At 40.5% G+C, this 27017-nt stretch overlaps 1 long non-coding RNA gene across 1 annotated transcript; it reads left to right on the top strand.

Annotated features, from left to right (window-relative positions):
• The first annotated feature begins 5761 nt into the window (after positions 1 to 5761).
• On the top strand, positions 5762 to 25488 carry LOC117961379. The gene is made up of 3 exons (XR_004660394.1): positions 5762 to 5772; positions 7566 to 7571; positions 25396 to 25488. It is a non-coding gene; the product is annotated as an uncharacterized LOC117961379 (long non-coding RNA).
• The last annotated feature ends 1529 nt before the right edge of the window (positions 25489 to 27017 follow it).

Raw genomic sequence — 27017 nt, 5'->3', positions numbered from 1 at the left:
ATCTGATCTGAGGACCAGTTAACCATAGTCCTCAAAAATCCACTGAAGGTTAGAACACCAACACAGAGACAGAAGTAGGGGATGGACATTTGGCAGAATGAAAGAAACCGGCGGGGTTTCTGGCGGTACCAGAGCAATCCAGGAAGTGGATAAATAGACTATGCTAACCTCAGCACATATCGCTAAGAGCGTACAGTTTAAGGTTTTTTGGCGTTCAGCGTTCGTGAGCTCCACATTACGTGCATCAAACAACATACCATGTCTTCTGCGTTCAACAGACCGTGGCCCCCGTACCATGATGGCTTTGTACGAGTACTTGAACCGTAACAGCCTTAACAAGCACTTGCACCTCACGCTGCTCTGCAGCACCGTCTTATCCACTCTGAACTGACTTTCATTCGGTTGCGGCATAACCTCCTGTCTACCCCGCTCTTTCTCTCCCCCTAATCTTGCACTATTACGCTCTGTCTGCTCGCCTCCCAATCCCTTAGAATGTTTCATGTATGATGGATCATTTTCCTGCCAAAAGAGTGTTCAGACTCCACAGAATAGGAAGGAGAGCCACCTTTACTTACAGTATGTGTGCGGAGGGGAAGAGAGAGAAACAGAAACCCTGGCAAGGAAATGCTTACTTTATTCAATTAGATCGCTCATGACAGACATTTCAGTTCCGCTTTATAAAAAAAGAAGGAATTTATATTACACTTGTCTGTCAATGTAAATACATTATGAATCAATGTTATGAGTATGAGACATTTACTTGCATTCTGGGTTTTTGGAATTTGTGAGTAGGTTCTTTTAGTCCCTAACACATGGCAGTGGGAAGAAAGATCAAGTTTGTAATACTGCTAGTTTTATAAAAAACTTTAAAATACTTAAATATGAATAGTTAGGGCAAGATGAGAAGCATTTTTTTTTGGCGGACAATGCACTGTTTCACCTCTCATGGTATATTATTTATTCTCCATGGAATGGACTACCATATTATATTAACAATATAAAGGTTGTCCTTATTACAACAGTAGAGACAGTGCTCTTGTAATTGAGGCTCCTTTGTAAATCAAAGCCTGTGAAGTTGTATTTGTTTGAGACAGGTGTCTCTGAAGGAGTCCAGCTAAAACAGCAAGAGATCAAATCCTAACGGCTTATCTGGACAAGGGCCAATGTCAAATAAACATTTCTAATGTGACAAAATGTCTCACCTCCATGTAATGTGTGCTTCTCACATAAGAGGAGCTTACTGAAATGGGATTGTTTTGGTTTTGTCAGAATTAATTTAAAGGTTAAGGCTGCCATTCCTTTATTTTCTGTTATCAACAAATCTAATGAAAACAACATATTACACTATTATTCAGAATATGAAAATATCCAAACTTTAAACAAGGCATGCAAACACCATATTCTGTGTAGATGTTCAGAAAGAGGCATGAATTTAACATGTTCTGATTAAGACATGTGGGATATTCCGGTATTATTCAGGTTTTAGAAGCATTCTTTGGAGATGTATACAAGGCATTCAGAATCTGAGTCTCGATCACTGTTTTGCCGCAGTTTGTGACAGTTTATGCTTGATTGTGCCTTAAGCCCCAACCGTTGACTCCAAGGCACCTAACCCTAACCTTAACCCTAACCATTGCCTAATCCAAGGGCCTTCCAGGCAGCCCTGACTAGATTGGGAATTTAAAACACCACAGTTTACGCACTGTTTATAGTTTGGGGTCAACTCTGTGTGTTGCTATGGTTACTTTCACAAACCAATCAGCCAACACTTTGCAGTGTTGCGGTACGGATGCATGGCCAAAAATAAAGAAGTAGAAACACAGCTACTTTTAAACATTATCAAAGATTACCTTTTCAAGAAGCTGGTTGAAGTAATAATAAGGGAGCCAGCGTTCACACGTTCACAATTCCTATTTTTGCACAGCTGCGTATAAACAGGAATATTAGTGGAATATTAATTTTCATGATTCATGTCAACAGTTGAGTCAGAATATCATTTCAAAATAAGGGCAAAAACTGAACAGAACAGAAAAAAACATCAGTGGTAGCTACGCTGTTGGCTACAGTCTGTATGATGGTCTAAGTATTGTTTTTTGTTATAGCGCAAATGATCGCTAAATGCAAAGGATACACAGGAGTACAGATACCTGGGTGAGTACAGAAACCTGGGTGTCAACATCGACAACAGGCTGAACTGGAAGGTCAACAGCACTGCTGTTTACAAGAAGGGGATGAGCAGACTCTATTTCCTGAGGAAGCTGAAATCCTTCAATGTGTGCAGCAGAATGTAGGAGATGTTCTACCAGTCTGTTGTGGCCAGCGCTCTGTTCTCCTCCGCCATCTGCTGGGGCAGCACCATCGTGATCGGCTGCAAACAGGACCCTTTTGAAGCTGTGGTGGAGAGGAGGTCACTGAACAAACTGTTATTTATCATGGATAACCCTGACCACCCTCTCCACCCCACACTGGTCCAACGGAGGAGCAGCTTCTCTAAGAGGCTCCGACAGCTTTGATGCACACGGGCCGCTACAGGAAATCGGTCCTACCACAGGCCATAAAACTCTTTTGCATGTCATCACTGGGTGCTAGATGAGACTTTTAGACACCACGATATTGCACTAAGGGCAACCTGCACAATTGGTTCGTTTATATTTTAGCATACATTTAGCACATTATTTAAGCAGTTGCACATTTTGTTTTCCAAAGTATTTTTTTAAATATTTTATTCTCATATTTTATTTCTATTCTTCTTATTGTAATTGCATGTATACCGTCTGTATGTATATTTTGTACATGGCATGTTTGTATTCTGATTTGTGTGACTAATGTACGTGTGCTGCTGTAACATTGTAATTTCCCATTTTTTGTGATCAATAAATATCTATCTATCTATCTATCTATCCATCTATCCATAAGGGTGCCGAACAAGGGCAAGAAGTGCAGGCCAAAGTTGACCAGTGAGACCAGGCTGTGACAGATGTGCACCTTGTACAGTTTCTCTAGTACTTCTTTGCTGTTTTACCCAAATGAATGTGGCTAACCTGGGCGTTTGCTTTAAACCTGTATCATTGTCTGACTGCTCATCATTACTGGCTAGTTGAACTTGTACTTAGCATTGTTTCTGCATCCTTAGATCTCAGCAATCAACCCATTTTCACTCCCCTCTCCTATACTGATGCTTGGTCAGTGTCTCTCAGCGGCAGATACTGACGCAAAATCCCTCCTTCAGCGTCAGTATGAAACCAACCGGGCAGAGCAGCAGGTTGACCATGGTGTTGTAAGATGACATAGTATTAAAACAAAATTCTGGTCGATTCCAACACATAGCTCTGTTGTTTATAAAAGTGGAGGTCTGTCAGTAGGGAGAAAATGAAACCAATCAGTGCTGCCTACACCGTGTTGTCCTCCTGCAAGAGTTAGCACCGAACAGTCTTAAACAGGACAAGTTTTAAACATATTTTTAGCATCTGCGTAAGGAGGCAGATTCGGGGGATGGATGGGGCAAACAACACAGGACTTTCACCCAGGAGACCCGGGTTCATGTCCCATTCTTGTCCCGCGTGTCACTGAAACGCACACATGTTGTATCCCCAATCCACCATCTTTTCCTAAACCTTAGTGTCTCGTCACACCAAGAGTCCCGACCAAGAGCGTCTAAGCCTGACGTTAAAGGAGACTGTTTGCGTCAATAACAAACACAAAGGCACTTGACCAAGTGTGGCGCAATGGGAGTAAGAATGTATTGCAATCAGAAATCACTTTAGTGAGTACAGTGTTGCCATTACTAACGCAACATTGGCCCTGCTGATGGAAATAAAACCTAAGTTGTGATAAAGTGTGGGCCCGTTGGGAATTGAGCAGTCCCTGTGGAGTCCACGGAGCATCATTCCATTAGACGTTGGGTCTTCAGACAGTCCATTAGTATGCAGGAGGTGCACTGCTGCACCTATGCTGAACACAGTCATTCTGCTTCATTTAAGCAAGTTTGATCCGGTGATTCCTTTTTCTGCCTCACAATGTGAAATTAATAATTAATATGTAATACTCTTCTGATTCACTTATCAATTTTAAAGCACAAACAGAATCTAGAATGTGCTCTTGCTGCCAGCTCTTACCCCTGGGGACACGGCCAGACGAGTGGAAAGTAATGAGAGAAAGCCAGCAGTAATGTCCCTGAAATGATTTCATACAAACAAAGATCTCTCATGTTCAGAGCTGAGAGGAATCTAGAAGAAAGATGCACTGTTAATTACCTGCAAAATAATTGCCATGTACTGGCATCACAAATTACGTGTATTACAACGAGGACCATAGAAAATCAATGTAATATAGTTCAATAACATACTTATTCACTTGCACAAAGCCCTTTTTACAATGATAATTACTGTAGGTAAGTAAATACCTCTGGGTACTTAAAGGATACATGACTTTTTCAAAACCTTCTTCTTATTTTCATAGTTTTGGTCATCAACTATTCTTTTGAGTAAGGCTACTCCACCCCCACAGTGGCATAAGGGGCTGTAAAAACATGTGATTTTACTTTGGGGCTGGTTTGAGAAGATTTCTTTTTTTTTGTATGTAAATGTTACCGGTGCAACTACATTACGTTATATTGTTTTGCACAGAAACAAAAGGATTGGATTTAAACGGGATAGAAACAACATGTCTATGAGATTATTTAATTCAGTAACTGTAATGCAGACAAACGTCTAATCACTGGGGTCATGATTTATATTTATATAAATGTATAATTGGAGTTTTGCAGTTGTTGTATGGTCATATTTTATGAAGAATACGGTTCCAAACAAAGGATTATCCTACTCAACACCAAACCATAAGAGCAAAACAGGAAACATTTGCAGGACGTTACTGCTTCCTGAATTAAGAGAACTGACTTTTGAGGTACAACTATAGTAAAATGATGCAAGGGTAAAATTAAAGACATATCTTTTAATACTTCTTGTCTTTGACCCCATTTAGCAAGAGCTCAGTGTGTGTGTGTGAGAATGGAAAGGGGTGGCAATATGTAAGGAATGGGCGCATCTGAACATCTAATTAACACACACACATACACACACACACACACACACACACACACACACACACACACACACACACTCTCAGGAGGTCTGCGCTGCACACCGTGTCAAACCAGTGGAAAATCGCACTACAGCCTGTCATTCGGCAAACTACAGATGCGGCTTCATTTATATACAAGCTTTCTGACAGCCTAATTAGACCAGGGCTCTATAATTGTCAGTGTGTGAAATATCAGGAAGGAAATCCAAAGAGCCCAGAGAAATCATGCCCTCAAAGTATTTATACCAACAAAAACACAAATATAACACATTTAGAGAGGGTTTCTCAGAGCTTCAGATTAATTCTATTTCTTAGTTTTATTGTTTTTGATTGTTTGCTGTTATTTGTTCTTCATGTTCATTCTTTATATATATATATATATATATATATATATATATATATATATATATATATATCAAGGTAACATCAGATCAAAAACAGATTTCTTTATCTGATTATTTGTCTTTTCCATTCGTTTGCAAAGAGCTCAACCCACTCAATTTAAGACAACCCACACAAATGAAGAACACGTCTTCATCACAGACAACAGATATGTCTCATTTAGGAAGAAATTGCTGAAAATGAAAAAAACACAATCAACATATTGGCATACATAATGACATTTCACTGTACATACAGAAACACTATACATAGACACCGCAAGCTCCAAATGGGCAGAGGTTGTGTTGCATTGTGGGTAATGAAGGCACCAGGTTTTAACAAGGAAGAAGTGTGAGGGATACGCACGTTTTCTTTTACCCTTATAAACCCTTTTTTACCCTCATATACCCCAATACCCTTTTCTTTTGAAACTCTACATTATGAGTCTGACAATAGCCCAGAAGTTTAATGCTAATACACAGGTGGGGTACTCTTCTCATGCCTGGTAAGGTCTGTGACAACAACATTTCAAGCTTACAGTTTAAGAAGTTATTAGGATTTCCAAAATGAACCGCATAGAGTTGTCGACATAACATCATTTTATATTTTCAACACCCAAATGCCTCTTCTCTCAAGGAGAGACACTACAGGCAGAGTCATCATTTTTTAATTATGAGTTTTTTTTAAACTATTTAGCATCCATAGCATGTATTTTTTCAAACTATTGGGTAAGAAACATTCAAAATACACATTTAGATGTTTATTTTAAAGGGTACTATTAGACAATGCTTTGTTTACATAATTAAACATTGCAAATTTAGAAAACTTGTAATACAAAAATACAGGTAAACTATGGAAGTTTTATGTTAATATCTGTTAGTTAAAAACTTTTACCCTATTCACCGGTAATGTCTTGCAAAATGTTATGATCCATATCTTTTTTCAAAAGGGTTTTTTCTGAGACTCTGAGGTAGAAAACTCCACTTAAATTGCACTTATAAACCTCAAACGTTCCAGTTTCATTCCTACTTATATTCTGAAGGTTTTTACAGAGGGATTTATTTGAACATATCGTTCGTAGTCTAATTTATGCAACTTGCTATGCCTAAAAACGTTTTAGAAAACTTGTAATCCAAAACATAATTGTCTGAATGTCATTACTCAACTGGAAAAGTTTCATAGTGATATCTATCAGTTATGTGGTTTTCTTTTCTATTTACCTTGTTTAAAGAGTCATCCAAACACAAGGTTGGCACAATCAGTGATAAGAGGGGCACATCCCTTTCATTCCAAAAATGTTAACTCTTACTTAACTGAAGAAAGATTTCAGAGTACAAAACACTTGCAGTACACCAGGAGTGACCCGTGAATAAAAGTTTTACTCAATGAATGCGTAATGGTCCCATCCCACAAACCATTCCTGACATTCAAATGAGCTAAAACTGGAAGCATCGTGCCAAATCCTATTAGCTTCTGTTCAATACTAATCCATGGAACCAATAAGCAGCTATTAAAAGTTCAAAAACCAATAAAAGGATTACTGATCATAAGACATGCCCTGCTCGACATGTTCACAAACGACCCCCAGCATGAAGCATATTCCCTCAGAATATGCAAATGTTTGAGAAAAGGGACAGGAACTAATTATTCATCCTATTCACAGAGAGTACAAAATAGTAAATATATTGATATGTTTTGTATTTCAAAAATGTGTTTGATTTGGTGAGTTTCAAAGTAGTAAAGATAGTTTGTGATAATATAGGAAACCTTTTAATTGACTTGAAAAGAGCATCTGTGTGTGCTCTTTCTCACTACCGTTTTTAAATCAACTGGATTCCTCACCGATGACCCGAAAAAGGCAGACAAAAGCTGTATCGTGGCCACGCTGTGGTACACACCGCAAATCAGAATCAGAATCACAATGTTCTATTGATCCCCTCAGGAAAATTGTTCAGTTGCAGCTGCTCACAGTAAAATTCAAGGTAAAAGGCTACAGTAAGAAATAAATATGTTCTAAAAATTGGATTGTACTAATTTTATAGTAGTGCATTGTGACCATAAAGAAAGTACAGGGTCAACATAAATACATTTCAGACATAAATAAGTACAGAGTGACTATAAGTAGCAGCAGTGAATAAATAACAGATCTTGCATATGTGACTAATACATTTTTGCACCGAGCAACATAATTGTCCAAGAATATTGAGATGGGATGTGGGTCCAGTTTGACACTCTAAGCACTCAGAGGGAAGACAGGACTATACCTCCTGTGGCCTTCTGTGGTGCATCGTGGGCATCTGAGTCTGTTGCTGAAGGTGCTCTTTGTACTGACCAGTGGAAAGTAAGGCCAACAATCTCATTGTTGTGTCAGGGCCTTAACAGGGAACTAGAACAGTAAAATTACCTGGGCAGCTAAACAATCAGTTGTAACCCACTCTGTAAAGCCAAAGGGACCTGCAGATTGAGCTGATCATTATCAGTCGGCCCATCAAGAGAAACCCCCTTTCAAATTGTCACATTTTTTCCACATTGTCATTTGATACATACATATCTATTATAGCCATCTAATATAGACTGTATTAGGCAAACTCCTATTTATATCGCAATACAAAGATTTAACCGGAAATTACTTCCCTTCCAGATTGTGAGCAATTATTTTTGCAGGTCATATGGCAATACAGTGATAAAGTTGGTTTTGGTATGGATTTTTTTGTCATCATGAACTGTTTCACACAGAAAACAAGGTGATCTTTGGATCTTTATCCTGTCCAGAAAAGTGTATCGTGTAAGTGTTAGAACGCCAACATAGAGACAGAGAAAGGGGACGGATCTGCCAAAAAGAAGGTTATCCGGTTAAATTTCCATTGGCTAAGGAGCTATCATGGAAGTGGATAAAGACTGTAGGTCGTGCATATAGACTAGCAACAACATGACAGCTTTCAAAAAGAGTGTGTGCCATTATCCCATTTGTGCAATTCAATGTGTCAAGACTACAAAGACATGCGAAACACGCAAAAGAGTTTTTGGAGAGTGATTTGCAAGGCACTGGAATGCAGCCAGGAGACTTTGACAGCTGTAAAGTTATGTGAAACAAAAGAACTGCTGTATTAGTAATGGCACCCCTTCCGGACTTTAGAGGGCTTTCAATGCCATCACAGGATCATATAATTAGGACTGGGTTCGTTCACAGGTCCCTCTGAGACACATGTACCCGCGCCCATTTCCCAGAGGGCTCTGAGTGACCTTCCACTTCCAGGACGGTCAGTCTGCTCAGCAGGGCACCATAATACTTGCTACCCTACATACTGGAATTGTATGATTAGTCTGCACCATTTAGTGTATCTGTGATGCATCAGAGGTGAGGTGACTGCGATGTTGATCTCTAGAGGCGGCTGAATCCCTGTGCCAAGGAGCAAAGTGATAATTCACTTCTGAAGCCATTTTAGCACATACTACATTACTAGGCTGAAAAGATTGCTATGTCCGTCTTCGGGTCCAATGCACCTAGACAATTACAAAAGTAAGCCATGCATATCAGTCATGAGCTAGCTTGAAATAAAGCCCAGCCATCACTTGTTACATAATGCACCCATATAACCTTGTTTGGGAAATTGGACACTGAGGCAGTTATTCATTACTCATCACCTCTAACTCATTATAGACTGGTGTCACCTTTCATTTATCGAAATCTCCATATTCACTTGGTGTCTACAGTGATGAGTATGGGCTTATTATCGCACCAAAAAATATTTCTTTGTTTGTTTCCCAAACGCCAAATGTTAACATTAACACCCAGACGAATTAAAAGGCAGGCTACTGCTAATTAAGGATTCTAAATGATTCTACATTTGCTTCACAGACCACTATTGTACAGGACAAGATGCTTCTGAGCTCAGCCTAAAGTAGCAACATGTTCACATAAAAAACGTGTCAGGGCACTATTTTAACGAGGTACAAACTGTACTCAGTGTGCGTTGTGGTTTGTTCAGGCTGGATGAAGTGGCATACAAATCTTAGGGTGTGGTGATTATTAAATAAACTCTCAACCAGTTACATCCCTTACTGTGACAGTTACCTGTAAAAAGAGTTTTTCCTCGCCACTGTCACAGCAAATGCTAGCTCTTGGTAAACTGTTTTGTATTTGTAAATTATAGTGTTGTGTAGACCAACTCTATTCATAAAGTGTCCTGTGATATCTTCTGTTGTGATTGGACACACGTCTTAGGGCAGTGAACTGTCTCAGTGCCCTGATCACAGTGATGCAGACGACAAGAGCTCAACAAATGAAGGAACAGCTTCTCCAGGATATCATATATTATCATATTGTTGTCTGGATGGTGCACAGGGCTGCAGCCAGAGGCAGATGGTGTTTTGTTATTTATTTGTACAATGATGATAGAAATAAATAATGGGGAAATCGTGAAATGTGACCCATTGTTTGCACCATCATGATGCATGATGCATCATCATAACACATACAATGTTACTTTTGCTGTAAAAGAAAGTTGGAAAGAGGCAATAACACACGGTGTTGACAAGCCGCTATAATACCTCTTCCTCAAAAACAACAGAGTAATCACTTTACCAGCCAGTCACATCGCATGTGTGTCAAAGTGTGTAGTTATTTTGAAGCAGTATTCCTTCATTGGTCAAATAATTGCTATTATTGATTTATGCACTCACATAGTAGCAGTAAAATGACATTGGTCCAGAAACAGACGTTGTTCGGACAGTCTACAGCCTATTTTCCCCCAAAATAACATCAATTTGCTTATGCATATGCTATATGTTTCAATGTAGCTGCTCCTCCACCTGTATGTTGTCAGATTTGAGGGGGGCTGTGGCCAAACATTTAAGTACATTTTTCATAAAACAACATTACAAATAATATCTGCAATGATGATGCAGTGATGCTGTGCTGAGGTGAGATAATAGTATGGGTTGAAGCTTTTCTCTCAAGCGTTCTGTTTTTATTCTTCACACAAGTTATTTTGTCACTTTCCATTTCCATGAATTTCGTCAGACACAATGTGCGCCGTTATCTGTACCATTCATCACGTTAAGATACAAAGATCCACAAAGGTTAGAGGGTTCTTGGAGGCAGATTGGGAAAGCAGATTGGGGAGGCATTGGGATGCAGCCAGGAGGAAACCATGATATTTGTTATTTAGTATATATATGCTGTCTAAATTATCCAACATGCAACATTGATAAAGGAATACTTGGCGAAAATCCCCTTTTGAACAGAAAAGAGATCACGCATTCTCAGTAGAATCAGCATGGCGGCTCTCCCTGGACAGAACTGGGCCGTGTTTCACACCTCTGAAGGCACACAGAAGGCTTCCCCCAGGTTCAAAGACCTCGGAGCAGTCAATGAGAGCCTCACTACACCCTAATGAGGATTAATACCTTACACAGAGGAAGCATATAGCACAAATATCAGGCCCCGCGGGATATGGACTAAATATGACAAGCCCAAAGACTTTTGGGCCCACAAGGATCACGAAGAGGGATCTCAAAGGTTTGGCAATTGAGGAAGTGTGTTGGGGGTGATACACATGAAAATATAGGAAATCTATGGCAACCCATTCATATTAATTAATACTGCACATGGGTTAAATAAATAGGAATGATTTTAAAAACAATCACACATCCCTTTAAAACAGAAACTAATTTATTTCTCTAACAAAGTATTAGATAATGAGCTAGTTAAATACATGAAAATAAAAAGAAATGCCTGTACATGTTGCTTCAACTTCTTTGTCTTTTACTTTGTCTTTATTTGTGTTTGTGTCTTTAGCTGTGTGTTGATCACTTCTCTAAGACAAAGGATTGTCTCTGTACTTGTCTTGTTAGATCTTAGTGATGCGTTCAATACTGTTGACTATCACATCCTATGACTGAGACTAGACCATCCATGCACCCTAAAGTTAGTCATGGTGTTCCACAAGGCTCTATGTATGGACCAATTCTATTCACCTTAGATATGCTTCCTTTAGGCAATATTATTCTGAAACACTTCATTAACTTTCAGTGTTATGTTGATGATTCCCAAATATATCAATTGATCAAGTCACATGAAACCAGTCAGTTAGCTAAACTTCAAGCATTCATTGAGGAAAAAAAGAAAATCCTGAATGATTTACAAATTCCTAATTTTAAACTCAGAAGTTATTTTACCCCCAAACACCTCTGAAGTCCATTATCTAAAAATATAGCTACTTTGGGTACTTTGATCAGGATATATCCTTTAACGCCCAAACAGTTTTTTTTACCTGCATAACATGGCAGAAATTAGGCCCATTATGTCTCAAAATGTTGCAGAAAAACTAGTCCATACATGTGTTACTTTTAGGCTGGTCCTTATTATCAGGTAGTTCAAACAAGTCCCTAAGACTCTTCAGCTGATCCAGAGTGCTGCAGCGTATGTTCTGACAAGAACTAAGAAAAGAGATCATATTTCTCCTGTATTAGTTTCTCTGCACTGTCTTTCTGCAAAATCCAGGATTGAATTTAAAATCCTTCTCCTGACCTGTAAAGCTCTTAATGGTCTGGCACCATCAAATGTAACTGTATAGAGCTCAGAGTACCTTGCTGTCCCCCTAGAGCACTACACCCCCAGAATTCAGAGTTGATTTTGGTTCCTAGAGTGTCTAAAAGTAGAATGGGAGCCAGAGCCTTCAGCTAGGCCCTGCTCTAGTGGAACCAGCTTTCAATGTCTATAAATGCCATTTAATTGAATTATTTTAATATTGTTTTTTCTGCTCATGCTGTGTCTTATTTCACTTTAACTGTCTCATAGTTTTTTTTAGTTTTTTTTTACTTAAGTTCAACCAAATTATAAATTCAGAATCAGAAGATGCTCAAAGATTACTCTCAAACATTTTCATGGAAAATTTATTTTCTAAAATTAAACTTAAAATGTTCATTCATTTTAATTATTTATTTTCTAATAAAATAATACACAATTACGTTTGTATAGTAAGTAGAATAAAGTACTGTAGAGAAGAAAGGGTGATGTTGTTTATGAAAATAACTTTTTTTAAGGACATTTTTTTGGGGCTTTTCCCTTTATTAGTGACAGTGGATAGACAGTGGATTTGTGTGTGTGTGTCTGTGTGTGTGTGTGTGCGTGTGTGTCTGTCCTGTGTGTGTGTGCACGCATTGGCACAAAAGCTCACAATGAGCTGGAGCCAGACAATGAAATCCATTGTTAGAGGAAAAATGACTTCCAAGTTTCCCCTCATGATTTGCCCCTGGTCTCCCTGAAGCCTGCAGAGGTCCAGTCAGGTCAGGAGTCTGAGCAGCCCTGTTGGAGGCTCTGCCCTCTAGCTGGCCGAGGCCAAACTGATGCTGCAGAGGACGTCGTTTGCAATGCAACATCACACCGTCACATGGCAAGTGAAACTGGCCGTGACAAAGCCTGAAAATAAATACACTGACCTCACATGGTGGAAGGACATTGCCTTGGTTACGTGTGTGTTTTGGCATGGATGTTGGCAGTCTTGCTCTGCCGCTCATTTACGCACCTGGACGACTCTAGAGGACACCAGGACTGGTGCGGTGGTCAGCCAAAGCTTTGACCTGCGCTCCCCTCAGACTCAGCTGCACTGCGCTCCCCATGCACGGCCACTGTCTATGCTCGCTGTCTAGGCAATGGTCCAAGAGATGTTGGGGTTAAAGCAGAGCGGAGCCCAGACAATTCAGAAAAGGTAGGTGTAAACATGATACAGCGGTCCAATGGTGCTGTGATTTTAACTTGTATTTACACCTGTCAGGTCTGCTGAGCACAAAGTTCTGCTTCTTTCCCTCACACTCACTTTGTAACACACAGTGATATAGCCATTGTTTTATAGTTTGCAGTTTTCACCGGAGCAGTTGGAGGCTTATTGTATTGTTATGAAGGAGAACTCTGGAACTTCCCAGATTGTGATCCTGGGGAACCAAACTAGCAATCGTTTGATCAGATACTACCTAATCTCCAAGCTTCTGTTGCTTTAGGAAATTAAAATTGATGCATTATACAGCAATTCTCCTATAAGCTCTTTCTGGCTGACAAATATTACTCCAGCACATGCAAATAACACTTGGGGTACACAGCCTGCAATCTGAGAATGTTCAATGGTAAACTTTTCCAATTAGAAGCAGACAGGTGAAACAATGAGCACCCCTGACTGATGGAAACGTAGCACTACGACGCAGCTGTCATAAACTACGTTGTGTATTAATTGTGTTTCTGTCACACACAAATCAATTACAACCATCACGGATGAGGCTGTGGGGTTCACTCCCCTTTCCTCTCATTGTGTCACATTTCATTTCATTTCACCAAACATTTAAATAGGTGCTGCGCTTGTTGTCTTTGCAGCTTTAGATTACTGTCATTCTGCCAAACGAGCACAACAAATGCACTCTCCTCCCAGTCCCGTCCAACCCAAGCTGTGTTTCACATCGACACAAACTCAATTATTGTGGGTAATTACAAGTATCTTGGGGTGTTTGAGTGGAGGCTGAATTACAATAGCTGCAAAAAATGGATTAAATTGCTTGAGCTCTTGATGGGAGGAGAAGGGGCCGTTAAACCGTCTCTCAGCTTCAATTGGCCTAATGTCTCTTAAGCTACTGGCGTGGCCAGTAGTTGGTGGTTTATTGGCAGTGTCTTAGCGGTCAGTTTGAACACATATCTCTTAGCTTCTTCCCCCCATGAGGCATAAGAAAAACCAGTGTGGGGGAGATCAGCTGCCTGCTTTAAGGCCATGAACATGTTGGAATCCAAATGTGCACCCTCAGTACACACTCAGCCCTCACCAACCCCAGTCCTACATATCTTACCGTCATATCTGCAATGACAATAAGAAGTGTCATTTGGACACTCGTTTAAATGGATGTGAATGCTAGTTGTCAACCCTCTAGATGCAGATGGCTTGAAGCCCAGCATGGAGCAAACAGTTGGGGCAGCGTGTAATTTGGCTTCAGAAATCCCCCTTCAGTGTCTGTATGGAACGCACTGGACAGAGCAGCGTCATTAAGTGATGGTAGAGAGTAGTATGATAGTCCAAAAATCTGCATAAGGAGGTAGGTTGGGGGGGGACTGGACTTTAACCCTGGAGACCGGGGTTCATGTCCTGTTCTTGTCCTGCGTGTCCCTGAAACGTACATGTTGTAACCCCACCCTCCATCTTTTCCTAAACCTAACTGTCTCGTTCTTGTGTCGCATTTCAATTAAACGTACGTTCCAGTGACGCCAAAAGTCCCAACCCAGAGTGTCAGAAAATAACGCTAAAGGAGACTTTTTGTGTCAGTAACAAACCTGACCAAGCGTGGCTTTTTGACGCAACAGGAGTGAGATTGTGTTGATTTTGAAGGGATGTGGGTCTGAAGAAAGTGCTGAAAAAAAGGTCTTCTGAACTACGCCTGTTTCTGGAGCAACGCTTTTGTGATTTAATCCATAAGAACAAACTAAAATCTTGCACCAAATGTGCAGCAATAAGGGAATAATGCTAAAAATGTAAATGGATTATTTGATTAAACACTGCATTTATCTTCAAATTCATTTGAGTGCTTCTTCCAGTATCTGTTGTTCACAGCTGCTTTATACTGTCGGAAAAGCTTCTCCTTCAGCTTATTAAATCCCTGCAGCCATCTGAAGGCAGCGGGACGGATACATTGATAAATCTGCAGCCTCTGATTGGAGAAGTGCTGTGTCAGAGCATAGTGCCTTTATGCTCAGCCGTCTACTGTGTTTACCTTCATTAAGTCACGTGCAAATGACACCAGGCTGCCACAGAATAACCGCACACACTCTGACACGCATTAGTGGCAGATCGATTAGAAGTCAGTACTCTGCAGATTCGTGCTGCCGCATGTTCACACCGTGTTGCTCTGCACCATCAACAATAATATAATTTCATGGAGAAACGTTTTTGCCTCTGCATCTCCTCAAGCTGTTCCTCATACTGTCCTTTGGTAATTATTTAATGTTCCCCTGCATATGAGAGTATATCATTTGAGGGACATTTCACTTAGCGTCATTGCTTCTACACTTTGTTTTAATAATTCATCTTTAGAGTGTTTATATAAGAGTTATTGTGGAGCTCATAGATGCTTAATATTAAAAGCCTGCTGAGCCTTTACAAAACATCTCATCAGTGACGAGGACGATGGAGAGAGGGACGCGTGGCTGGACCAACACATTCTCACTTTCAATGCGTCAACAGGTGTCTTAGGTGTTTGTCACTGACGCAAAAAAAGTCTCCTTTGGAGTCAAATTAACACGGTTGGAATTGTTTTTGACGCTTTGGGTTGGGACGGATGTTTAAATGACATGTGGCACAAGAACGGGACAGTTAGGTTTAGGAAAAGATGGTGGGTGGGGTTACAAAATGCGCGTTTCCGGGACACACGGGACAAGAACGGGACATGAGCCCCTGTCTCCTGGGTGAAAGATTTGTGTTGTTTGCCCCATCGACCCCCCCCCCCCCGTCCTGCGGCCCGCCCTACGCAGATATTTTGGTCATTCTTACCACTCTACCGTTGTCGTACGTCATCTTACAGGAAGCTAGTGCTTACTAGAAACAAGTACATAGTGCTGTCCATAGTGCTTTGTGTGTAAACCCATAAATTAATTTGTTGGTGTCCATTGCACCAATGCTTTTGAGACCTCCTCCTTCTGTTGCCTGAAATCACTAATAGTACACGATGACATGATGCAATTGCAAAAGGGACATTCTGTATATGTAACATCTGCTCTGAAAAGCTGGACTATTAAAAACTTCAAACAGATTGAAAAACTGGACTATAATAAAGATAAAATAGTTTGCATATACCTGCAGGTTTTAACCAGGACTTTAAAGTGTAAGGCTTTCGTTACATATTGCAGAAACATTTGCTTATCTTAATATTTCAGCTTAACAGATTTTTATTGCAACAACTTCAAAAGACGATGGAGGAAATGTTCACAGAGCTCTGTGTGGAAAACAGGTTACAATTAGTTCAGTGTGCTGGAATAAAAAACCCTGAGGGTGAGTTTTCTTTTGAGACTGCTGCACCGCACCACTTCTCATGCAGAGCCTCCTCTGTTAGGAAATGGCAATAGATTAATACACTATTAGAGTATAATAATGATTTATTGTATAATTCAAAGGGATGGTTTAGCTCTTCTAATAGCCCTTTATGGTTTGTGAACAATGTTAAATTCATGAAAAATATCTGAAGATGCCACAAAAGAGTTACTAAAATGCAGTTGAGCAGTCAAATGTGCAATCAAGCAGAAGAAAGAAGTGTGCCCATGAATGTATTATGCTCCCATTACAAACGCACGAGGTGAGGAAAAACACCTCAGAGCTAACTGCCTGTTTTACGAGCTCCAGCTTCCCTTCTTCGCAGCAGCTCACCTTCCTCCACAGCGTTTCAGAGGAAGGTCTGGCTAGTCCACACAGCATTCCTGGAAGGGGGAAAAACATGCTCTGGTTTATTGGCATTTCTTCAAACCAATCACAGTCGTCTAGGGCAGAGCTAAGCTCCTGACGGAGCCACGGTGCCTCTGCTGAATAGTTTTGTGAGGGAACTTGTTTTGGTGGAACATGTGCACATAGAGGAGGCGAGCCATGGCTGTTGAGTGTGTGATGAAAAGTTTACTAAAAAATAATTGATTGTGGATTCAATTTCCTGAATCCACTAGAGTTTACAATGCCAACACAAAGAAAGGTGAGGGACATCCGTACGTCAATGAGGGACATCTGGCGGAACTGTAACTATACCGTAATAAAATGTTGTTGGTATAAAGAAGCAGACGAAGAGCATTTTAATATGAGAGGCACAAGCAGCGAGCAGTCATCTGATTAGAATTCAGCCGGTGTGATCATTATCACACAACTCAATGCACACAGCATGATATAGATATATGACCACATGCACATATACATGTAGACACACTAGTACATACACATACATTTATCTTCTTAAATTTCAACTTGAATTACCTTTACTGCTAGGATCTAACTAAATGAATGGTAAAGCAAAAATAAGTGTGTTCTAAGTCTGTCCCACAGGAAAGTGGGTTATTAGCCAGCGGTTAATGACATCTGAAGAATAGACCATGTGAATGTAAGAGTTGCTATTTCTGTAGACCGACTTACAAAACCTGTACAGCTGCGTAACTGCGCTTCTGTGGCCACTTTTCAGACACAATTATTTCAAGGGATGTAGCTAGTTAGCTATGATGAAAGATGACGTCTTATTTCAACAACGCTTGGATCAATTGACTGTTTTCCCAAAGGGCGTTCATAATCAGTTTAATTCAATCCACTTTTATTCAACATTCTTGAAATGTTGTTCCATATTTTAAGCTCAACGTTCTCATGATGTTTTTTCCCCCCAAAAGGCATACATATCCATATGGTGCTGTGTCTTCCTGCAGTATTTCATGACTATCTTGCTGCAGAGGCACGTCCTGCTGTACACAAATTCCAGAGGCAACAGCAGTGCTGTAGACAAACCGCAGCAGCAGCCGCAGCAGCAGCAGGAGCTACAGAGGCCTGACCCACTTATAGAGCTGAGTAGCACTGAAGTATTTGCTCCTTAGCTGGGTGGGAAGGAGGGTTGCTGGACCAAGAAACAAACATCTTCTGTAGCTCAACAGTATCACCTCAGGTCAAAACTAGACTCAAACACACACACAAATACACACACACACACACACACACACACACACACACACACAGATTTACCCCCACATTTCCACCCCGGCATGGAACAAGCCATGTTATCAGGCAGTGTGGCGAGGGCATCCAGCAGACTGCTCTTTAAAAAGACAACCCTGTCATAACCCTTGTCCCTGTCGTGAGCTAATCATTAATGCTTGTCCACTACCCAGCAGTCACCTGTGCTGTTCTTCACATTTTTCTTCTTTTCATCTTTTTCTTCCACTTTCTTTTCTCTTTTTCTTCTTTTCCAGCCTTGTGTTAAAGAGCTTTGTCCACAAAATAAGAATTGTGATAATAAATGGCACAACATGTTTCTCATTTAAAATCTAATCTAAAGGAGGTGGACACAAATTATCCAGCCTAATTGAAAAACTAAAAGCAATAAAACAGCTCTCTGCAACCTTAATGTGATTCTTGACTGGGTGGGGGATGAGGGGCTTGGAGTTGGGCAATATCACCGGTTGTGATGTGGCTTCAGTAACCTTCCTCTTTTTACTTCAGAGAGCTCCTGAATCTCCATCTGGAGACACATTGACTGAGAGCAAAGCTACGAGTGAGCAGTGTGCTGTAGTGTCAAAATAATTATGACTAGTAAAACTAGAAAACCATTTTCTGAAGAAAGTTAATGTATTCTCACAACATTCAGAGTTTTACTTTATTTTTTTTTATATGTTTTGTTTTAAATCTGCGGAGAATCACCTTACCAATTACCACATTACCAAATGTCACTCTGTCTCTCTCTCTCTCTCTTACTCCCAATCGGTCAAAACAGATGGACGCCCACCAAGAGTCTGGTTCTCTCTGAGGTTTCTGCCTGTTTAAAGGAACTTTGTCCTCGCCAAAGTTGCACCAAATACTTGCTTTTGTGGGTCTCTGTAAATTATAGTGTTGTCTAGACCGACTCTATCGCTAAAGTGTCCTGAGAAAACGTAGAAGGCTCAGCGTAAATTCTTTCAGGAAGACCTCATTCAATGAATGCTCTCTTCCTAAATGGAAACAGCTGGTGGAGGCCTTCACCTTCCTGCTTAACCAATCAGAATCAAACACAAATTACAAGGGCCAATCACAGAGTCACAACCCTGCTTTTAAAAATTGTTTTCTCCCTGTGCTTTTCAGCTGTCGTTGCAAGCAAAGAGTGAACATCAACACAACTAAACATACTAAGTTGAAATGCATCCATCTCTGGTAATGCTAAAGCAAATATGTTCTCCTTTCAAAATTTCCATTCCGGTCTGGAACGTCTGTTTTTAGTTTTGGTCTGTGTGTTGTTGTCGATTGCCCATTTCAACACCCCAGCCGGGGTAAAAGTTGCATGACCACTAACTAGAGACGTGGGAAAACATAGGTAAACATTGGAGAGATACAGTATATTTAAAAGATGGGGACCGTTTAGATCTCAAATAGCAAGTTGGCTAATTTCCTCCTGAACAGGTAAGCCTTTAAGCTTCACAAATGTGTTACTGCTACTAGAAGGGATGGGCATTTTTTTTGTCATTTCAATTTGGTTTCTATGATCAAATCCTTATAGACAGGGTGTGGTTTGTGAACTACCAGAGTGGACAATGTTTTTTGATCATGCAACAAAACATGCAAGCAATAAATCTCACTTTCAATAACAATAGGTATATTGCCACCTAAGCACTGATAATATGCACTTCTATATTCAAAGGAAAATAATCTTGAAAGCTGATAGCTCAACGTCGTGTCAACATAATATCCAATGCTTTCAAACTAGAGAGCGGAGTTCACTTTAAAAACAAATACCTTCACCCAACAACACATATTTTATTCATCCAAAAAGTTATCATCATTTTGGTAGAAAGGGTATAGGGACATTTGTTTTTTTATTGTTAACAGGGTCTGGAAAGGCCGGCAGTCACTGAACCCCAACTGCAAAGAGTGTTTTTCAGGGCTCTTGTTTTTGGGATAACAGGCTTAGATTTGGCTACCGTCAATAATGGATATATGGTTGCCATTATATTAACATATATATATGTATATATAAAGTATATCTATGACCATCAACTTGTATGACCGCAAGCATGAACTAACATTGACGTTGTGTGATGTTGGGTTCAGTGTTCTCGTTCTCAGCCTGGCAACCCGTGTGAGCTTCAGGGGGAAAAGAACTTTGTCCAATATTTTGAATTTGTACTGTATATACTATATATGACAGCATTTAAACATATCAACCATTTTAAATGCTGTCAAGATTAAGACGCCTAGACATGATCCATGGTAAAATCACTCTGCGCTCGCCATTCCATTGTTGTCTTAGAGGTAGAAGGGTGGCCTAAAACAGTTCTATGGGTGCCTCCCTACTAGGCAGCACGCCACCCTTAATGTCGAGCACCGCTTGGGCCGCCGGGCGCTGAGCTCAAACTTAGAATTATTTCAACTTTTCCATGGAACTGTAAGTGTTGGGAAGCTCCGGAAGCTTGTATGTGAACCTTTTGTCGAGAATTAATTTCCGTGCAGATCCATCCCCATGCCAACCAAAAGAGATTGCATTTTGCTTGGCAGATTTCTCACTGTTCTTAAGGTTTGTTTGGAAGATGATAGTCTGCCTTAGATTCTGGACTGCCGTAGTTCACCCAAAACTGAGCTAACAGAAATTGCAGTTCTTGAAATCAGCTATTCCAAATGATGAAACAACGCCTTAATGAGGCATAACTGAGCATGGATGGTGGTAAACTGAAGTTTAATAGAATGTGGTTCTGGTTGAAAAGAGATGCAGAGCTTTTAATCATTGCCAAATCTCCAGGCAGACAAGGAAAAAAAAGAAGAGGGGAGCACTTTTTGATCTCCTAGAGAGGCCTGGATCCTTGGACACAATAAGCTGACCCTCACCATTCTGCACCGCCATAAGTCCCTTGAGACCCAGCAAATCTGTCTCTCACAACCGGCCTTTCTCAGACACTTTTAGACAGTGGATAGAAAGAGAAATCTACAGGCTAATTATCCCTGACCTGGGTGGATTTGGAAGACCTGCCAGGCATCTTCTGATTGGTCCTCTCAACGGTTGTCAAGACCAGGATTAGTGAGGACAGTAAGGGAGGTTGACAAACTCCTGCGGTGAACCAGTCAGACCTCCACCCCATCACACAAGAGCACAAATAGGCCTATTTATCAGGGTGCAGATGGAAATGCCTGCAGAGTGGGCCCAGTGTGGGATGTGGCTACCTATTATTCTTTTGTTGAAAGATGGCAGTGGTGGGGAAGAGTGAAGGGGGATTTCATCTTTTTCTAAGGCACCCTTGCATGCCTCAGAGTAGAGTGTGATCTAACACTAACTCCAGCTGAGTGTTTGATAGGAGAGGCGTTCAAAGGTCCAAAATACTACCTGTGACTTATCTAAGACTGGCTACATCCAGTTTTGGGCTCTGAGTGGACCTGACAGCAACTGGAGCTGCGTGTCTGAACATACACAAAGGAGCAGACATTCCATTTTGGAGAAGGAAAAAAGGTTCATGGTGCATTTCATTTTTTTTTAGAGGGGAATCTAAAGCTGTCCACACCAACATGATGAGGCCAGAAATTCTGCCTTATTTTCGCCTCATTTTCACCCTGCTTTCCGTTACCTTCCACTTTCTTTGTGTTGGCACGTTAATCCCAAGAGGATTTTGTAAGTATATGGTTAACTGTTCTTCAGATCTCTGCAGGGTAAATCCAGACAGCTACCTAGACTATCTGTCCAATCTGAGTTTCCTGACTAAAACATTGAGTGTGTCCGGCGCCCAGCGCCGCTCAAGACAATTGTGGTTAATTTAAAGAAATGCCAAAAAAACCTTAAACGTTTTTCTCCCATCGCAGAATGTAATGTGGACTAGCCAGACCTTCCCTCACAGCGCTGTGGTGGAAGGTCTGGACATATGAGACTAGTAAAGATGAAACAAGGGGCCCTGTTTGATTTTGAGAGAAATGACAACTGCTAAAGGATAGTTGACCTTTATCACAATATGGGTCTTTTTTTCATGAGTTTGGATGTGATCTCAAGTGAACTGAGGGAATGTCTCAACATCGCTAACAATAAGTTGGGCAAGAAACGCAAGCAATCAGACAAACTGTTGCATTTTCATCCAAAGTCTACATTCTACATACATTGTAATACTGTGCAAAATATTACATAAAGGAAAGCTGTGATGCGTGTTACTTATTCTTAAGACAGCGCTATCCTGTAGTTATCCTTATTATTTTAATGCAGGCTTTCTATACCTTAAATGTGCTGTTCTGTGGATTGCCTCCAAATGGCTCTTACAGCTCCTCTGGACTTTTTGTATTGATGTTGCCATGTTCCTAGATTTGAGAAATTACTTAAGTGAATACAATTTAACATACCATGTAGAAATATTGGAGAAAACTACAGAAATGAGACCCAAGTTGTAATGAACTGTAATGATCCTGTAATATGTATAGTTGCCAGAATGCTTGAAGTCAGTAATTTGATATTTAGAATGTGTAATTTGAATTGGACAGCTTGATTACTGTGAGATTAAATGGTTTCTGTCCCTTCAGGTTGAATAAAAACTAAATGTTTATCTTCATACAAACCTGAGACAATTATAAATTGACCTTTTGGACAGTCTGTGTGATGTCTGGTGCTCAGGTGTTGGAGGGCTTTGGGTATTGGCCAGCCTCCATTAGTAGACGTCCCGTCCCGGTCTGTAGAGCTCCTCAGAGCCCAAGCAGGGTAATGAGTACCGTCCTTAGAGTAGCGGGTTAATGTGTTTTTATCGCCGTGGTGAAGCTAATAGAGTTGTGATGACTCCACACCTGCCACAGGCAGACGTGTGGGGTGGGGGGGTAGGGAGGAGAAAAGCCACCGTGAAGTCTCCCACAAAGCCCAGGGCTGTCTGTGGGCTAGAGTGCAGTTGACAGATAAAGCATTTGACAGTGACACATTGCTGTGGGATGGCAACAAAAATGACTAGAATTTTAAAGCAGACATTGTCTCTTCCCACTTGCCTCTCCCTCTCTCTGCCCTCCATGCCAGTTTCCTTTTAGTCATTTGTGCTCTCGCTTGACTTCTACATAAATGAGTGGGGAGGAGAGGAAACTGCAGAGACTCAGACATTAAGGGTCTGTCTCTGTGAATTATCCCATCCGTATTTCCTTTCACAAACATCATTTGGCTGTTTTGTCTTTCACGGACAACTACTTTTCACTCAGCCACCCTCCATAAATTCTTCAATTATTGATCATTACATTATCCTAGAATGCTCTTCATTAAGGTTATATCCTAATATCCTATTGTTAAAAATCCTAACACCACTGGCAACAAAGTAATACCACAAATTAAAAGACTACAGTTAGCTATAACGTCATTCTAATCCAGACAGTCGTACTGAGGGTTGGAAAGGTTCACAGTGTCATCTGCTACACAACAATGAACACCTGCTTCCAAAATACCAGAGAGCTAAAGCTCCATTCTAATCTCATTACAATTTCTTTCTGTCGGATCACATTTGTTCCAAATTCCATCCATATGCAGTTAGAGACACATTTAATTCTAATTCTGAGGCCTCATTGTGAAGCCTGTAAACACATTGTACCACCACTATCAACTTTTAGCCGGATTCAAGATGGCACACTTACCATTTCTAGAATTAGATTACTTGGCTTTTTTTTAGAGATACATGGTTCACATAGGACAGCGACTCTACAAACTTATGATGATTTTATAGAATATGATGCATTGCTGTAGATTAAACATTATATAAACAAGTTAAAGTGAGCACAACTTTAAGCATCTACAGAAGGAGCCTAACATGTATCCACAACTGTCATATAGGCTATAATCACTAAACACTGACAGGGAACATTTTACAGCACACACAATACGTTACTCTTTCATACTTTAAGTACTTTGTTCTGCGAATTCTTCATACTTTTAGCAGTTTGCTGTGTTTAAGGTGTTGGTTTGGGCCCAGCTGGGAGTACATCTCATCCCCACGGCCTTCGCATTAAGGTTTTTAACCAATAGCGAAGCACATAAGAGGGCTGGGCACATACTCATAGAAATAGTAGTTACTTGGATGTAAGTCCAGATCTATGAGTATGTGTGAAGCCCTCTAACTGCAAGCCCAGCTCGTCCTGACTGTTGTTGCTGTTGTTGTTGTTGAGTGTCAAAGGGAGCCAAGCAACACATGTACTGGGGCTTTACAAGAGGTGGGTGCCTTAGGGAGCTACCCCTTGATTGGTCAGATATCTTTTTTAGGGTGCCGAGGCAAAGACTTGAGAGGTAAAATAACTGTTTACCGTGTGTTTTAGGGTCTCTGGATTTCAAAGATTAAGATAGTTTGTTACCGGTCATAGCCCATTTTCCCCAAAGTTTAACTGTGTGCTGATTAATTTTCAATTTTTCAATTCAATTCAATTTTATTTATAGTATCAATTCATAACAAGAGTTATCTCAAGACACTTTACAGATAGACCACACTCCAGAATTTACAAGGACCCAACAGTTCTAGTAGTCTCCTCCAGAGCAAGCAACAGTGCGACAGTGGTGAGGAAAAACTACCTTTTAGGAAGAAACCTCGGTCAGACCCAGGCTCTTGGTAGGCAGTTTCTAACGGGCCGGATGGGGTTAAAATGAAGAGTGGAAATAACAAAAATAGAAAAAATAGTAGTTTGTAGCAGTTCTTTGTAGTAGTTCATGGCATAGCAGGGCACTGTGGGCATTACAAGGCACAGCAGGACGTAGCTGGGCACCGCAGAGTGTAGCAGATGAACATGGCATCACGCTCAAGCTCAAGCTGTACCTTTGAAATAAATTGATTTATTGATTGTTTGATTTTGAGTTATATTCAATTCCAATGTGAGAGTTTCTACAGAAAGCCTGTTCACTCCCTGTATAGCCCTATTGTACCTAATTTGGTTGCAGTTCCTTCAGAGTTCCACTGGGGGGGATGGCAGGCGAGTGCAAAACAAATGGGACGCCATGGAGGTATACGGCTAAATTTGTCTCTTTCGCCTGAGTTTTTGTTCAACATGGATCATAGGTCGAAAGTTTAATGATCGAATACTTTTGTCCTAGCATTTTCTTACAGGTGAAGTCATTGTTGCCAGTAACACGCTAGCACTCTGCTAATGAATGCTGATTGGTCAGGGAAGGACTGATCACAACCAGAGATCCCGCTTGACGGCATCCAAAGCGGAGCCACAATGTCTGAGTGAATACTACGGTCTTTCAATCGTTAGCAGACCTCTTTCTACCACGTGTGTGGACAAGGGGAGCCTAACCTGTCAGCTGTGTTGTCGATGCCTCGAGAGAACAAAGGAAGTGACTCAGAGCTTGCCGTAAAGCGCAGTATCTCTGGCCGATAATATGGCATTTTAAAAGGCTTTATAGGACCAAGAAAATCTAACTCCTTGCAGTCTGCAATTTGTTAGACTCACTTTTTGAATGCAACATTCAAATTAATAGACACAAAATGACAACCTGAGAAAACGATATTCCATAGACCTCCATTCATTCTGCCCTTAACTGCGATCACGCCCAGTGGAACTCTGGTGGAACTGCAACCAGTTCAGAAGCCGGAAGTATTGAGAGAGTGGAACTACATCCCTTATTAAAAATTCTTTGGAGCAACCGAATTAATGGCAATGAATGCTATCTATAATACTTGAAGGTAGCCTGTGCGCTTTTTTACCATGAGCCGTGCTATGTAGCGTTGTTTGGACGATTGGGTCTCTGGTGAAATAATATGTTGTCTTCTAAAAGTTAAGGCATAATTTCAACCCCTATTTTGAATTAAACAATACAGACAGTACGACATTTTTCTTAAACATAACCACTTGCAAGACCCTAATTATGATAATGATACATTAACCCTAACCACAATTATACTGTGGATTACAAAAAGAGCAAAAAAACACAACAAACAGCGGAAACATATTAAACATGTGAACAGTTAGTATTGTTACAGGCTGTGATTATATTTAAACATAACTGACAGCATCACTGGTTACCTTTAACTCAACATATAAGTACAGTATGTTGCACACAACATAAAACATTATCAATAACACACGCAACATTGTGTAACCATTTAATGACATAGACAGCAGCAGCAGCCCTTTGATGCATTATGCAACTAACAATAACATGTTTTTGTTGTCACGTTACACAAAGAATTTCTTAATTTTGGTGTGTTTACTTGCCCTCTCCCTGCATTGTCTATTTTGACAAGAAGTCCTACATTTCCCAGAATGACTTCTGACTGCACCCACAGGCACTCTATTTGATCCAGTGGAGACAAAAGAATAGTAAGTTTCATCAGTTTAACAAAGTCAGAGAGGAGACAGCAATGCCTTGAAGTGTTTGGAAAAAAGAGAAAAAAAAATCCTACAGCTAATGCTGTTTTGTAAGAGCAGCACAATGTTTGGGGTTGGAATTTCTCTTTACCTTCAGCAGTGTGCAGGTGCCTGTGGAAAACACAAGTTGGATGTCAGATTAGTTGTAATTCCATTTCAGCCCCGCCAAATAAGCCCTCTATGACAAATCACTCAGTGGTTGCATGACAGTTTGACACGGCACCAAAGCAATGGGAGTTTTCAGCGAAAAAGTTTCTCTTGCCAAAATGTAATCAGTTTGGAATTTCATTTAATCCCCAATTCATAGGGCGAATAGTAATATGGCTTTTCCTTAATCATTGTGTCTCCAGCAGAGTTCAATAGCATGCTACATTCCTCCTCCCGACGTCTCAGCCTGTGTGCACAGAAAAGCCTTTCATTCCCCGTCACATCACTCTGACAACAGTATAAAATGCATGGAACATCTAAGCACAGCCCAGCAGCCCTACACTGTGTTGGTTCAGCCCCAACAATAATCCACCTCAGATCCTCCTAATT

The sequence above is a fragment of the Etheostoma cragini genome, chromosome 18, assembly GCF_013103735.1.
Source record: "Etheostoma cragini isolate CJK2018 chromosome 18, CSU_Ecrag_1.0, whole genome shotgun sequence".
NCBI lineage: Eukaryota > Metazoa > Chordata > Actinopteri > Perciformes > Percidae > Etheostoma > Etheostoma cragini.
The sequence above is the reverse complement of the archived record's forward strand: the minus strand, read 5'-3'. Positions and strand labels throughout refer to the sequence as shown.